The sequence below is a fragment of the Phodopus roborovskii genome, unplaced genomic scaffold (genome assembly GCF_943737965.1).
Source record: "Phodopus roborovskii unplaced genomic scaffold, PHOROB, whole genome shotgun sequence".
Classification (NCBI taxonomy): Eukaryota; Metazoa; Chordata; class Mammalia; order Rodentia; family Cricetidae; genus Phodopus; species Phodopus roborovskii.
In genome coordinates this window covers 20978404-20994244 of record NW_026126482.1, presented here as the reverse complement: position 1 = coordinate 20994244, position 15841 = coordinate 20978404, and the positions used below count along the sequence as shown (strand labels likewise).

Here is a 15841-nt window from a genome sequence, read left to right as displayed (position 1 = left end):
GAACTCAGGCATCAGGCTGGGTGGCAAGTGCCCTTTCTTGCCCATCCATCCATCTCAAAGGCTCCATGGATACTTCTTAGTGAGTTCTAAGAACTCCTTCATTTAAGATACTTGAAAAAAAAATGCTTAAGTTCTTGAAAATGATGACTTTGGTTGCCTTTACTGACAGTTTTATGCTGGCTCTGTGGCCTTATAACTGTCTGAGAGGCAGTGAGTGACCTAAGGGATACCTCAGGAATTGGCGAAACTGTGTTTGTGCCTCCTACTGTTTTGGGGTTTCACCCTGCCTTTGGAATAAACCCGGGTCATAGTCCCAGATAAGTACTGAAGTCTTTTGTTGTTGTTGTTTGTTTGCTTGCTTTTGTTTTTTTGAGACAGAGTTTCTCTGTGTTGCCCTGGCTATACTTAGGAACTTTCTCTGTAGACCAGACCCGGCCTGAAACTCACAGAGATCCACCTGCTTCTGCCACCACTGCCTGGCCAAGGACTCAAGTCTTAAGTGCTGGGAGATAGGTTTTTAAGTAAGCACTCTAGAACACATGAGGTGAAACAGGCTGTTTCCATCTGAGGGAAGTAACTGAGTAAACTCCATGCAACATTGTGGGTGGGGCTGTTTCTAGCACATTGGAAACCTCTTGAGATGTTTACAAACAGTCACTCTTGATTCACTCCGGTGCCCAGGTCTCAACTAGTCTCTCTTGAACAAACCTAACCTGACATTTTGTTGCCTAGAGGGGTGAGTAGTGGATTGGAGACCTACACACAGGAAGTTTACTTGCTTGTGGCTGGAGTGGGCAGTAATTTCTTATTAGCAATTCCTGTTTACAGCCTTGCATTTTCACATAAGGGAAGTCTTTTTCATGGTTTATGGTGATTTGGAAACAGAGCCAAGGTATACCATGGGGTGGGGGCCATAAGCAGGTGACAGTAACAAACTCCTCCTTTGAGTCAAACCTGGGCTGCTTTTCAAAACTGTTTCGTGTACGTTGTGAGAGCTGCAGGGGAACGTCCCAGTACACTGGTTTCCAGTATTCTACCAGGCGGCTTGTGGGTGTCAATTCTAGGTAAGGATGGCCCTATGCCGCCATTCTTGGAATAGTTCCTGGCTCTCTGAGTGGCAGCCTTATCTCTGACACACTTTTAAGAGCTGTTGGAAGCTACCTTCATACTGGAGTCAAAGTTGGACATATTTAGATCCCCGATAATTCAACATTCCTAAAAGCTGAGCTAGAAGGGTAGTGACAGAATTTTCCTTAGAGGCAGAAAGTGGACAAGCCTGGTGTCTAGGGAGAGACATATAGGCTGTCCCATGAGAGTTTATTTCAGAGATGCCAAGTTTTCAGGTCACAAGGATTATTCACAGGAGGGGAAGTGAGCCCATCATCATGGTGCCTTAATAACTCTAGTCTACCAGGTTCTTTTTGTTCTTTAATCTTTTATTTTGTTACTATTGTGTTAATGTCTATGGCATATGTATGTGGGCCCATGTGTAGAGAGGTCGGAAGACTGAACCATTATGCACCTATACCTGCTGAACTATCTTGCCCAACTGACCCATTTCTGTTTAAGACACTTAGGCATTCTGCACAGGACACCTGTTATTGTTGTTGGTGTACTTTGTACCAGATGTTAGGTTCACCTCTGTTATCTTCAGGTGTAGGTGAGCAGAGCCTTAGATTAGAATAGTGCTAGTACACATGTAGGTCACACAGTCGGTCCCAGGTCAAGCTGGCCCTAGATTCAAGGAGCCCGAAGTTTCAACTATTTCAGTTGCATCAGGAAAAGAAGGGATAAACATTTGTATTTCCCTCCATATCAGAAAGAAGCATTCTACAGAAAGGATAAAGGATTGGGGAAAATGAGAAGGACTTGGGAAGTAATCTGACTGACCTGGGAATTAGGTTAGCAAGGACGTGTGTGTGTGTGTGTGTGTGTGTGTGTGTGTGTGTGTGTGTGTGTGTGTTGGAAGGCAGCAAGCAGCCTGTGAGGCCTTTTGGTCCCCTGTGTTAGAGTCATCTCTAAGTAAAGGTATCCTTTTTGGAATTAGTTATCACCACCCCCTCCGGCCTTTGGTACCAGTTTCCTTGTGTCCCCTGAAGCAGGCTTTGGTCCGGCTCCTCTTCTCTAAGCCAGGCAGTGGACATGGGGAGTGTCCATCATGAATGTTCTCAGGGGCTGGGAGTGGGTCCAGCAACTGGGCCAAGACGGTGTCCATAGCAACTGTGGCAATAAGAGAAATGATGCTTACCCTTTTGCCACGCCCTCTCGCTTTCTCCCTGTCACTTGGTGTCTGCACTTGACTTCATGTGTCACTGTGTCCTCTTAATAGACTTTCCGGATCAAGAAACAAGAACAAGGTTGGCCAAATCCTTACTGGATTCTTATTCTCAGGGTCAATGTCCCTCATGATTCCCCCCTTATCTATAGCCCAGCCCCCACAGTGGCTTCAGATGAAACCGTAATCAAACCAGTTATGAATCTGACAGGAGATATCGGAAGCCAGGACGTGGGTCTATGAGGAGTTTCTATTGAGGTGACTGACACTCAGATTTAAGCTCTGAAAGGTCGTTGTCATTTCACCATATCCAGCCGGCAGTGTCACCACTCCGGTGAAGGGTTCTTTCCTTTGTCTCTATGTTCTACATTTGTGGGTTGCCTTCAGTAATAAACATGGGACGCCCCGTCCTCCCTCCCTCCCTCCCTTCCTATTTTGATTTGCTTATTTTTGAGACAGTTTTATGTGGTGCAGACTGGCTTTAAGTGTGTTTGGTGGCCCGATGTGACCATGAACTTTTGATTCTCCTTCTTCCACCTCAGAGGCTGGCATTGCAGGCTGCTGATACTATTCCCACTTTATGAGGTGCTGGGGATTGGACCTGGTGTATGTGAGGCAGACACTCTGACCAACTGGACTACATCCCCAGCCCCAGGAGATCTTTGTAAAGGAGAAAGAAAATGAAGTGTCTCAAGGACTTCCCTTTCACACAGGGTGGAAAAGAAATATTTCCAAGTAATGAGCTGTTCTCCTTTATCTTTTCATTGTAACGTGTGCACATGCCATCAGTGTGTTGGATTGGCTCAAACATGCCGTTAGTGTGCTGGACTGGCTCAAACATGTCATCAGTGTGTTGGATTGACTCCATGTTTTCAGACATCAACAGTTTCTTTAGTTCTGCACAGTAACTGTTCTATGTGCTGAGGGCGCAGCCAGAAGCAGACACAACTCCGGAGTTGAAGTTTGCTGAGTTGAACGGATGAGCAGGAAGTATTTGTGTTTGTTTTGATTTGGAGCTAATTTCCCCCCACCTTAATTAACCCCTCAAGTTGCTTTGCTTTGCAATTTTTATGGGGGGGGGGCACTGTGGTTTTGTTGTTGGTTTGGATTTTGTTTGTTTTTATTTTCTTTGAATATCTGTTTCTATTTTTAAAATATTGAGTTGGAGAGGTGGTTCACAGTTAAAAGCACTGGCTGATTTTTTAGGGATTCAATTCCCAGCCCTGAATGGTGGCTCACAACCGTCTATAATTGTATCTCAGTCTCATGGGATCAGATGACCTTTTCTGTGTGAAAATAGTTGTGCTTGTAGACAAAAATCCATATACATAAAATAAATGGCTTGGAAAAATAGGAGGGAACCAACTGTGTAGTTCAGGGACCAGAATACATGTTCAGCATACACAATGCCCTGGGTTCAATTCTCAGTGCAAAAACAGATTTGAAAAAATATTCAAAGGCAGAAGATTATGTTCTGCCAGCCACACAATGCAAGAACTTATTGTTTCTTTGCATTTCCTCCCTTAGGTATTGTATTATGTTTTTGAATAATACTCCTAACAAAACACCAAGTAGGAAATATTACACGTAAGTGTTTTATAAGCTCACCAGGGAAAAAAAAAAAAAAAAAAAAAAGGTCTTTCTTTTAGTCCCCATGCTGCCTTTAGGAACAAAATTCTGCATTTGTTATTTAAACAGGTGGTAGATAGACATGTGGGGAGCTATTTTTAATTCAAAAGCCAATTACTTATTCTGAAGCATTTTAAAATCTAGGTCTCAAGAGTTCTGCGAGGCTTGGTGACTGGGGAATTTTTGTCCCAGTGTGAGATGGTGGCAAGTGTCCACTGTGGTCAGGCAGGCTTGTGAACACATTCCATTCCTGCTTAAAGCTTTGCCATGGCTCCCCATTATCTTCAGGGCCATGGCCTTGACAGTGGCATGACCTCCTCACCCATTGCCCTACCCTCATCTCTTTTCATGAAATGACCCACACTTCATACTTCAACTACTACTTGACCCTAGCACTTCTGCAACATACACCTTTCTATTTAGTGTTGTTTTATGACACCCTGTCATTAAGGATTTTCTTTCGACCATTCAAATCCAACCTCCCTTCATGCTGTGTGACCGCAGTAAATGACACGTCGTCTCTGGCCTTTCTGGTACCCTCCTACCGGACAGCTGGTGCTCTTCTATAGCCAAGGCTGCTTCTTCCAGGACCGAGTAACAGTCACCCAGTAGTAAGCATCTCCTCGCCCCACCTCTTCAGCATTTGAGCCTCTAAGAGCAAGACACGTGACATCCATCTTTGTGTTCCCTGTCAGGGCTGCACAGCACACATTGCCACTAGTCTCCGTGCTCACAGAAAATACACAGAATGCTGGATAGCTATAGAGCTTGAGGAAGGTCAGAGAAGAGCTGAACAGTTAAATATAGGAATGGCTTCCAAAAAAGTGTCCTGTACCTGAGGTGGGGATAAATTTCGATAATGAAGAAATAAAGAGAATGCTAGGTAATACGTTTCAGTGAGGCACACAAATGGTTTCTATCAGTGAGGGAGGGGAAAGAGAGGTGGGGAGGTACACTCAGTAAGCTCCAAAGTTCCAGATGGAACGCTAATAGGATTGAGAACTTTGTTTAAAAATATGGTTCTTGGGGCCTGGAGAGAGAGCTCAGTAGTTCAGAGCACCTACTGTTCTCCCAGAGGACTTGGGTTCAATTCCCGGCACCCACATAGCAGCTCACTGTTGCCTTTAATTCTACCTCCAAGGCATCTGACACCCTCACATAGACGTACATGCAGGTAAAACACCAGTGCACACAAAGTAAAATAGAAAGTGAAATTAAGTCATTAAAAAATAGAAAGTGGAAATAATAAGTCATTTTAAAATAGAAAGTGGAAACAATAAGCTATTTAAAAGACAGGAAGTGAAAATAATAACTCATTAAAAAAAGAAAATATGGTTCTAAGTAGCCACCCTAGGACAGTGATGCAGTTGGCCAAGACAGGGCAGCAGCAGGCAACGCGTTCAGCCACCTCCACCGAGTTTCTGCATGACATACACCTGGCACTGCCCCGCCCCCACTGTCAGTACCATTCTGGGCTATTCCAAGGTTCATACGGTGTCTGCTCTTGTGAAGGCGCTCCATAATGCTGGCTTAGGAAATAGAGCAAGAATATGAAAGGTTAAGAAACGACCATGCCCAACATAAAGGGACAGGTGTAGCAGTCAACAAATGTAGACACTGAATTTGTTCTTCACAGGAAGGTTACTGGGGCCTTAAACAGGGCGTGGCTGGACTGGTCCCAGTCCTTTTCAGAGCACGTATTGTGTTCTCTGTGCATTTCTAGAATAACATACGATGCAGTCATTTGTGTTCACTGTCCTCATAGCTGAGACCGATAACACCCATGGGCCAGTAGAGTCTGACTCTAGTCAGCAACTGCAAACACTCAGGCCTGTTTTTGTGTGTAGAAGAGGATAGTTTTGTCAGTGTGGAAACAAAGTCAATATAGTTAAAGGAGGAATTTCACAAAATGTGCTTCCATGAGTTTCTGTCTACTGAATAGTTTCAAAATACCATTTTTTTAACATAGCTAGATCGTATCAAATTCATGTAATCAAAAAAGAACATGATTTCAAAATACTGCCTTGGTGATGGGTGACCTGTTTGGCTTGTTCTTCTTCTCTGGAAAGAGACTGCAGGCTCTTCTCTGGCCACAAATCTAGAGAATCACGAGGCACATGGAGGCATGTTTTGTATATGTTCCCAGGTGTTCTGGAACCTAGACTCATGAGTCTAACACCATTAAAATGCAGAGTGCTTGGTAGAGAAGATCACAGCCCCTTTGGATGGTAAATTCTGTCCACACTGTGGCTGTTTGTAGAGTCACTGTAATCTTTCCAGCTTTGGGCTCCGATAAAACAAATCGGGAGTGCTACTCCTTTACTGGGGAATCTGTGCCCAAGCATCTTTGCTCTAACCCTGAAGGAGATAATTAAGAAGCACTTCTCTTAATTAGCATTTAATTCCAAATCTCTAGGCCATTTTACAAGATAAGAAAATCTGGAAATCGGGCATAATTCTGTGCACCTATAATCTCAGCACTCCGGAGGAGAAGGAGGAGGCGGGTGCGGAAATCACGAGTTGAAGACCAGCCTGGGTTTCATAGTGAGACCTTGTCTACAAAATGGATTAAAGTATATGTGAATGTCCAATTATGTACAAATGCAGCTATAATTGGCAAGCATCTGCTAAACTGAATTTAACATGAACTCAATCCCAGTAGAAAAGGCTGCTACAGTTGCTACTTTAGAACTGGCAACATTGCTTAATTTCATCTCTTGTCACCCATCCAACCCATCCATTATTCTCTGACCATTGTACAACACAGACCTTTTCTGGAAGCTGAAGGGGCTTTTTTTTTTTTTTTTTTTTTTTAACAACAACAAAAATGTAATTACAATTCAGTGATTCGATTTTACTTGTATACCAAAGCCACATCTAGTTGATATAAGTGTATCATGTGTATTGGTGTATATAATGGTAGATATATACTTGATATCTCTTAATTATCGCCGTAACAGAAGTAGCTATACTCTATTCCTATGAATTGAATACCTCAGCATTTCTTTCCACTCCTCCTTGTGTTCATGTGGTATTACACACATGATACCTGTTTTTTTCCATATGCAGAGCCTATACTTAAATTTATATGTGCACATATATGTCTAAATGTATATAGGACATCATGAAGGAAGGGGCCTAAGGGAGGGCAGAAGGCATGGTTCAGTACATCTTTAATCTTAGCACTCAGGAGGAGTTGCTATATCCTGTCTGTATCTATATCTGTTCTCAAACATAAATTGAGGACAACCCATTTTGGGGACCCCTTCCTTGCTATAGGACAATTTTCAGGGGTTAGTTTTCTACATTGCTACTTCTTAATAAAACCTTACTTACCCTCCTATGCTCTCAGTAGCTCCAGAACAGCCATCCACACACAGAATAAATAAATGAATGTTTAAAAACTATTTTAAAGAAATAACGGTGAACATGACAGATCTATTAATGTAAAGATAAAGAATGCCTGAAAATGGTCTAAGTTCCTATATTGCAGAGACCTTAAAGATTTTTTTTTAGGAGACATTAATTTTAGTCTTTTTCACTGCCAAAAGATGCAGGCGCCATGACTTATCCACCTTGTAAAACTAGGTTTAGATATCTGCCCCCCAAAACAAACCGGAGATTCAGGGCAACACTTTGTTTTGACTTCCTTCAGTGTCACTGGTGTGATTTCTAAGACTCCTAACCCAACCCCTACCTCCCCACCCCCCCACCCCCCCACCCGTCTCCCCCGGAGTGGGCACTGCACAGCAGTGTGTTAACCACCAGAACAGCCTGTCCACAGCAGCCGCATCTGGGGTTTCCTTCTGAAATCGTAGGTCAGGAAAGGAACAGGAACTGGAGCTAACTGATAGCTTTATTTTCTTTAGTTTCAGAAAGAACTTGTTTGTGTTGAGTGTAACAATTGCTTGGAAGAGGAAATTTACACAGCCAGGTCTTAGAGGCATGGGGCTCACAGTTGGGAGGCCACAGTAGCTGGTGGCATTGCACCCACAGTCAGAAATGCTTCTGCTCAGCTCACTTTGTTTTTATTTACTTTAATTTTTGAGATTATAATGTAATTATATTTCTCCCTTCCCTTTCTCTAAACTCTTCCATGTACCTGTACCCCTCCCTGTTCTCCTTCAAATTCATGATCTCTTTTCACTAATTGTTATTGGGCGTGTGTGTATGTGTGTACATACAAAGTCTTAAATATAACCTGCTCAGTCTGCGTAATGTTACTGTATGTGTGTTTTCAGGGCTGAGCTTTGACACCGGACAAAGAACACATCAGGTTGTGTTCTTTCCTGAAGAGGACCACATCTCCTGCTCCCAGCTTTTATTCAGTTACCTGTAATTCCTTGTGCATGGTGGAGGCCTCATAGGCTTTTTCCCAAACAGTTTTGCATGTCCGCTAATGTCCTTGTTTGGATAGTTATGCTGGTGAGACTTCGTGGTGAAGTTCCGAGGAGACACAATCTCATAGCAAACTCCCTGGTCCTCTGGCTCTGACACGCTTCCTGCTCCCTCGTTCCCAGGGTTTTCCGAGCCTTTGAAGTGTTTTGTAAATATATACATTAGGCCCGGGCTCCCAATTCTGATTAGTTATGGTTTTCAGCAGTGTATTTCCTCCCCTGTGGTTTTTCTGTTTGTTGCAAAGAGAAGTCTCCTTGATACGGTGTGAAGACTACAATTCTCTGTGGGTATAAGGACAGATGTTTAGGGATTATTCTGGTTTAATAGATAAGTGGTTGCAAATTCTCCAATAGCCATGACTTCCCTAGTACCGAGTAGTTGGCCAGCCTTCTGGTACTAGGCATGGTTTCACTCTTGTTAAACAGGTGTTAAGTCCAATTAGAGAACTGTTTGTACCGCCAAATTTTTTGTTTGTTTTGTTATGTAGATTTGGAGCCTGTCTTGTAACTCACTCTGTAGACCAGGCAGGCCCTGAACTCATAGAGATCCACCTGCCTCTGTCTCCTGGGTGCTGGGATTTCAGGTGTGCTTTGTCTCCAGCACCATACAAGAGGAGAGGCAGGGCAGCAACCTGGTTACTCATGCTGTAAAATTACTATCCAAGTCCTGACCTCTGTCCTTACTAACTGCTCGTCCTGGGCTTTGTCCTGCTTTGTACAAGAACAGATTGGACTAGGGGAATCTCAAAAGAGGTTGACACCTAGTAATTAACCCATCCTAGGTGGCCCTTGATCTCCCAGCTCAATCCTGAACACTTTTTACCTCCTCAGACCTTCCGGGATGTTTCTTTCTATGTAATAAATGCAATGAATCCTATTTATGTGACACTGTGACTTGCAGGGTTGATGAACAACGGCTTCTGCACAATCAATCTCTCTCCTTGTCTAAGTGACTATGTCCATATGTAGGTGTCAATCACCACCATTGGCAGGACTACAGACTCAGGCCAGTGCCCAAGGGAGGTGTATGGATCCACTGAGGACACTGGATTCTGAGCATGGGTGTAACAGCTCCTCCTCGGTGGCTCTTTTAAAATGGAATGTTTCCCCCTAGTTTCTAGAGAGGCATTGTGGTGTGCCCATAAACTCGGGCCCAGACAGTGATTAGTATATGAAAACAGAGGAGACATCCCCCTGTTCTTAACCATTTGGCTTCAGACCTCTCACCTAAAAGGCAAAGCATGTAACCTCTGACTGTGTTTCTATACTTGTAAATTTGAAATGATAGTGGTCACCTGAGTGCATGGCGGGTTAAGGCATAGTAAAGTGTCTAGGTGTCTGGTGTCTGGCATTAGTTTTGTTTTGTTTTCCCCATTCTGTTTCCTTTATTAAAGGCATTTTATGAGGAACAAGAAGTAGAAAAATACAAAACTCCAGATTCCTGATGGTTCTGAGGCTAATGCAACAATCTAGAATAGAGTTTTCTAGAACACAGACATGATCATCTTGAATGCCTCCTTCGCTCAGTTTTTCATCTCACTAGGGCTCTTCCGACTCTGGGACGCTAGAGGAACAGAGCAACTAAGAGTATGTGCTGGTTAGTGGGACCCATCATATTGTATGGGCTGTTTGTAGAGCATCAGGTGTTACAGTGTTACTGAACACAGAGGCCAACAACTCTGACAGTGTGGATGTCTCATCTCTGTGGAAAAGGATACTTGCAATTTCCAGACAACCTGAGTCCAAACAAAACAAACCAGAAATACTGTTTCTGTACAAATCAAAGGACACCAGAACCAGCTTCAAAGAGATGCCTATGAGGAATATCTTGTCCACTCTGTCCCATGTCCCCTCAGGGGAAAGAGTAGGGAGGAGTATGTCAAGTAAATTAGATTTGGCCTTGTTTGTCTCTGGAGCAATGTGAAGTTGAGAACTAGGGTAGGGGGGAGAAGTGGACCCTCCCCATCAACAGCTGGGGACTGGAGAGAAACTGTATATAATGTGAGAAACGGATGCTAGCTCTGTAGTGGCATGTAATAGAACTCTAAAGCAAAGAGCACCAGTTTGGCACATAGAAAACCCCTCTGGGCCTGCACACCACCCCAAGTGTCTGATCCCCAGGGGCTTGTCACAGTCAGCCCTAGTTAGTGCTTGGGTGGCAAAAGGTACTGAATGTGACGGTAGTTGATGGTTTTTATTCAAGAAGATGCGAAGTAAGGGAACCACCTAACCCAAGGACAGCAAAATGACCTCGCAGAGTAGATTGAGTGACTTCAAGAAGTAGTCTCATTAGTAAAGATGAAGGAGGAGACCCAGTTTAGGAAGAGAAAATGGTCAGTTTGTATGATACCATTTAGTAGCTGAACTGAGGTAAAAAAAAAAAAAAAAAAAAAAAAAAAAAAAAAGAAAATGGGGCTTAAAAAGATGTATTTTTAGTATTTTTAATTATGTGTAGTTGTGTGTGTTTGCAGAGCCTGAATCCCTTGGAGCTGGAGTTACAAACAGTTATGAGCTCCCGATGTGGGTGCTGGGAACCAAACCAAGGTCCTTTGGAGGAGCAGCGAGTGCTCCTAGCGCTGCTGAACCATCTCTCTAGCCACAAAAAGTAGACCTTTGTAGCATAAATTCTAGTTGGTATTAATAATAAAAACCCAGAGACAGATATTGGCGTTCAAGATGAAGATCAGAAAAGCAAAGCAGCCAGCCACTGGAGAGTTCTCACCTCTACCAATGCTCAGACTGCAGGGGTGATCCTGTCCTCAGACTGCATCTCCAGGCTGTACTGCTCCTCAGACTGCACTGAGCTCCTTCCTGTCTCCTCCCACCTTATATTCCTCTCTAGTGCTGGGATATAAGGTGTGGGGTCCCAAGTGCTGGGATCACCTTTGTGTGAGCTGCGTTTCTCTTTTAGAATGGATAAATTTTGTGTAGCTCAGGGTGGCCTTGAACTAACAGAGATCCATCTGCCTCTGTCTCCCAAGTGCTGGGATTAAAGGTGTAACCCACCACTGCCTCTATGGCTAACTAGTGTGGCTAGCTTTGCACTCTGATCTTCAGGCAAGCTTTATTTTGTTAGATCATAAACAAAATATCACCACAGACCTTCTAAGTTGTAATGCAATGTTCTTTTTAATTTTGGTTTCATTTCTTAAATTACATGTATGTGGGGGGGCGTGTATACATACACATGTGAGTGCGGGGTGCACATGGAAGCCGCAGCTGTCAGATCCCCTTAGAACTGGAGTTATAGGTGGTTATGCACTACCCAGTGTGTGGGTGCTAGAAGCCAGACCCGTGTCATTTGCAAGATAATAAGCATTCTGCACTAAGTCATTTCTCCAGCCTCAGTAGTCATTGTATACCCAGTGTTTCTCTCAGTGTTTTCTGGAATATTCTAGATGTGGGAGCAAAGATAGATATTGGGGCTGGAGAGATGGCTCAGCAGTTAAGATCACTGACTGAAGTTTCACTGTGTCTTATCTGTTTAGCCCACAGGAGAAAATGCATTTTCAGTACTTCGTGCAACATTGCCGATTCCCTTCCAGCCCCTTCCCTCCGGAGTGACTGTTCTGACCCCACACATTAGACGTCTGGCCTCTTGTTGTATAACTCCTTTTAAAAACTGCCTATTTTTATTTTGTGTGGCATGTATGTACCCTTCTGCACCACATTTATGGAGTGTCCTCAGAGGCTAAAGGCCATGGAATCCTCCAGAACTGGAGTTACAGGTGATTGTAAGCTACCATGTGAATGCTGGGAACTGAATCCAGGACTCTCAGCTGCTGAGCCTCTCTCCAGCCCCCATGCCTGGTGCTTTGCATCCAAAGTTTCGGACTAAATGGATGTTTTCGGGGAAAGGCTTCACCGCCAAGTGCTTCCTGAGGACTGGACATGAGCAAGGGCATCCGTGTATCCCAGGCCCAGGGCAAGACCTTCCTCTCATGATTCATCTCTTTTTAAGTTCACTGACAGAACATTACAAATAGAATTGTACTGCAGAAAAGGCTAGGATAGACAGTTCCCAGAACTAACAACCTATATATATATCTCAATCTGTACAACAACAAATGGAGTTTGCCACTGACCTTCAACAACTTTTGACCAGGGTCAGGCTATGAGTCAGGGTTAAAATTAGACAGCCACCCTGTGTGTGTGAGTTTTTATTTGACTGTATATGGATACTGTGGGGGGGGCAGTGGGGGTTGTTAGAAGTTGTAGATGAATTCTTGAGTTGTAGCCAACCCAGTGTAGCCTGTTGCCTTGTTTTGAAGGTGAAGAAGGCGCTGTGTAAAAATGACAGCGTGCTAACAGTCAGGAAAGGCTTTACTCTAGGCAGTAAAGCAAACAGCACCAGCCAGGCCGAGCTGATGACTTTAGGAAAGGAGGACCCTGCTGCAGGAGGTGAATCAGCACTGCACTTTTTAAATTGACAGTCACATAAAACCTAGTCAGTGCCACATGAATTGAAAACACTCCACCCAAGCTGTATATGAGCATTTGAGCTTTGTCTAAAGACAGAGGCTGCAGGAAAAATTTGAGCCTCCCAGGTTTCCTGAACCCAGTCAGATTTGTTCTCAAGAAATAGGTCTCTCTCTCTCTCTCTCTGTCTGTCTCTCTCTCTGTGTCTCTCTCTCTTTCTCTCTCTCAAGCCCAGCAAAACCCCAAATGTATATGAGACGCCTGAACTCTGAGTTAAAGAAACCTAACACGGTCTGGTGGTGGTGGTGGTGGCTCATTCCTTTAATGCCGTTGATCCCAGCACCCGGGAAGCAGAGGCAGGCAGATCTCTGAGTTCAAGACCAGCCCGCTATAAGATCGAGTTCTAGAACAGACTCCAAAGCTACACAGAGAAACCCTGTCTCAAAAACAAACAAGCAAACAAACAAAAAAACCAGCTGGGTGGTGGTGGTGGCACAGGCCATTAATCCCAGCACTCGGGAGGCAGGGGTAGGCGGATTTCTGTGAGTTCGAGGCCATTTTGCTTGCATAGTAAGTTCCAGGCCAGACATGGATACAAAATAGAGAGACCCTGTCTCAAGCCTGTTCATTAAAGGTGACTTTCAAAAGGTTATTTGCCACCTATGTTCAGCCTAGACTAGTTAGCTAGTTAATAGTCATTGGGGTTGGAAGTGTAGGTCAGTGGTAAGCGCTGTGCCAAGTGTATGTAAGGTTCAATACCCAATTTATGTATTAAAAAGAAAATCTTAGGTTCCGAGCTAAAAGTGACATATGAGTATTTATTTGTGCAAAAATACTTTATGAAATACTGTTCTCCTGTATGCACTTGCTCTGTCATTTACGGATATGTTTTAGGAAGTTTCTACTGTATTAGGTATCCATACTGCCTCTCGAATGCCCTTAATTTCAGGGCTCTTCTCATCATTCCCTCCTGTACCCCTTCTCCTTTCCCTCTCCCCCATTTGACCCTCCCATCCCAGCCCCTTCCATCCATATCCATCTCCCCTACTTCCCTAGCCTAATGCGATCTATATGTTCGCTCTAGTCCCTTACTCTACTCTCTGTGGTTCTAGGGATTGTAGCTTGCTTATCATTGACCCAATAGTTAATATCCGCATAGAAGTGAATACATAACTTTATTTGTCTTTCTGGGTCTGAGATAGCATCCATTTGCCGACAGCTTTTTTTCCTTTTTTAATAGCTAAGTAACACTCCATTGTGTAAAGTGTACCACATTTTCTTTATCAGTTTTTCTGTTGTGGGACATCCTAGGTTGTTTCCAATTTCTGGCTATTATAAATAGAGCAGCAATGCACAAGTTTGAGCAGGTATCTCTGTGGTAGGATGAAGCATCCTTTGGTCACACGCACAAGGGTGGTTGGTATAGCTGCTTTTGAAGTAGATGAATTTCCACCTCTCTGGGGAGTTGCCAAGCTGATTTCTATAGTGGCACATCCGCCAGCAATCTGTGAGTGCTCCCCTTATGCCACGTGTCATTGTTTTGTTAATCTTAGCCATTCTTACAGGTGTAAGAAGGAATCTCAGAGTAGTTTTGATTTGCATTTCCCTAATGGCTGAAGATGTTGAACATTTCTTTAAGTGTTTCTCAGTCATTTGAGTTTCCCCTTTTGAGAATTCTGTTTAGACCTATACCTCACTTTTTAACTGGGTTATTTGTTTTCCTTGATGTCTACTTTCTTGAGTTCTTTATATATTATGGGTATTAGCGCTCTATCAGATGTGGAGTTGGTCAAAACATTTTTCCATTCTGTAGGCTGCTGCTTTGTCTGAATGACAGTGTCCTTTGCCATGCAGTCTGAGTTTCATGACGTCCCATTTATTAATTGTTGACCCTAGTGCCTGCCCTACCAGTGTTCTGCTCAGGAAATGGTCTCCTGAATCAAAGTGTTCAAGGCTATTCCCCACTTTCTCTTCTATAGTGTGTCTGGGTTTACGTTGAAGTCTTTGATCCACGTGGACTTGAGTTTTGTGCAGGGCGATAGATTTGGATCTTTTTGGATTCTACGTGTAGACATCCAGTTTGACCAGCACCATGTGTTGAAGATAGTGTCCTTTTCCTGTGTGTATTTGTGGCCTCTGTACCAAAAATCAGCAATGCATAGGTCTATGGATTTATATCTGGGTCTTCAGTTTGATTCCGTTAGTGAGTGTATGTTTTGTGGCAATACCGTGTTGTTTTTATTACTATAGTTTTGTAGTACACCTTGAAGGTGAGGACAGTGATATCTCTAGCAGTTCTTTCTGGTCCTTTTCTGCATCTCCTGAATCGTTTATATGATATGGTGAGTTACATTTATCAGTTTATTATTTGTAGACATTAGGTTTTGTAGTTATCTGTGTATTTTCACTTTGTCCTGTTTTCACTTTTATGCATTATTTAAATCCACCCGTATTACTTTTTTTCCTCCCACAAGCTGTCAAATAATCACTTGAGAGGGAAAACATAGATACTTAAAGCAAATGAGAAGCTAGGAGTAGTAATTTAGGTAAACTGAAAAATAAACAGCTGCTTCTTCAAACTTTACCCTTTAAATTCCTGAAAGTTGAAAATAAAACTTCAAAGATTTGATTAAAAAACAGCAACACCAACACAAATCGTCTCTTCTCACTGATGCTTAGTGTTGTGGAAGGGTTGTATAGATGAGACAGCAGGGTGCCTGTCCTATGGAGTCAGGGAAGGCGGTCCATGAAGAACCAGGTGTCAGGCAGATGTGGTGGCAAATGCCTGTAATCCCAGCAGTCAGGAAGCTGGAGCAGGAGAGTCCTGCTTTTGAGACCAGTTTGGATTACATAGAGAGACTGGAATCAGCCTAGAGTACAGAGGTAGACCCCATCTAAACATGTCCCTTTTCAAAATCAGGCAAACAATCAAAAACACTGACCCAGGGGATGTAGCTTGGGGCTCTGACCAGCCTGTGTAAGATCTGAGTTGATTTCCCAGTACCTCAGAAGAAAACATCAAAGTCAGTTCCGTTTGGCCTTTAGGAAAGGGAGGGGGTGGGTCAGGGACAGTTAGGTAGACAGAGTGCTTGCCTTGCAAGCTGGAAGACCTAAATTTGAT

General features: G+C 43.5%; 1 protein-coding gene across 4 annotated transcripts in view; it reads left to right on the top strand.

The window, feature by feature from the left end:
- The window catches only part of Gcnt2 (glucosaminyl (N-acetyl) transferase 2 (I blood group)), an 83160-nt gene that overhangs the window by 55428 nt on the left and 11891 nt on the right, over positions 1-15841 (top strand). The window lies entirely within an intron of this gene.